This window comes from Galeopterus variegatus, unplaced genomic scaffold (assembly GCF_000696425.1).
Source record: "Galeopterus variegatus unplaced genomic scaffold, G_variegatus-3.0.2 Scaffold1004, whole genome shotgun sequence".
In the NCBI taxonomy this organism is placed as follows: domain Eukaryota; kingdom Metazoa; phylum Chordata; class Mammalia; order Dermoptera; family Cynocephalidae; genus Galeopterus; species Galeopterus variegatus.
In genome coordinates, this window is record NW_007727115.1 from 355749 (window position 1) to 356427 (window position 679).

The 679-nt window shown below is 35.2% G+C and overlaps 1 protein-coding gene across 1 annotated transcript in view; it reads right to left on the bottom strand.

The window, feature by feature from the left end:
- TUSC3 (tumor suppressor candidate 3) overlaps positions 1-679 on the bottom strand; it is a 313374-nt gene that overhangs the window by 268164 nt on the left and 44531 nt on the right. The gene's annotated exons all lie outside the window — the stretch shown is intronic.

A 679-nucleotide genomic window follows, 5' to 3' on the forward strand; every position in this document is an offset into this window, starting at 1 on the left:
AATATTTTAAGAAGAATAGCAGCAGACTGTTTATTGAACATGTGATGTGAGCCAGATACTGTTGTAATGGGTCATGCGTGCCCTTTTTATTCCTCTACTCCAAGATTTCTTCCCTTGCTCCATGAAGACCTGTGATAATCTGGTGAAGCCTATAGACCCAGTCTTAAAATACTGTTTCTAAATGCAAGAAATTAAACGTATAGGAACACCAAGAAATCACAATCAATTACATCTACATTCCCAAAATTGACACAATTCACCTTTCTCATGTTGGTCAACAAACATTTGCATTTGGGGAATACTGGCAAACAATGTGGATGCGAGAACCGATGTATAGCATTCAGACTTCACAGTGTGATTATGATTAATCAAGAGGCACAGAATTGTAGGATGCTTGGCTAACTGAGTAGCATGAGTGCTATAGATAAATTCTGCAATCACATGCAATCTAACAGCAGTTCTAATAAATATGGTAATTTTGAACTGACGATCACAATATCTCAAGATATCTGCAACAACTGTACTTTGATATGAAAATATATAAGGAAACAAAGCCATCTGTACTACTAATACTACTGCTGTTTGTTGCCTGCCTTTATAATTAAGGAAACTCTAAATTTTTGTAAGAGGCTAATAGAAATAAAGTTATAATGTTTTTGACACAAGGTTAACAGATGCT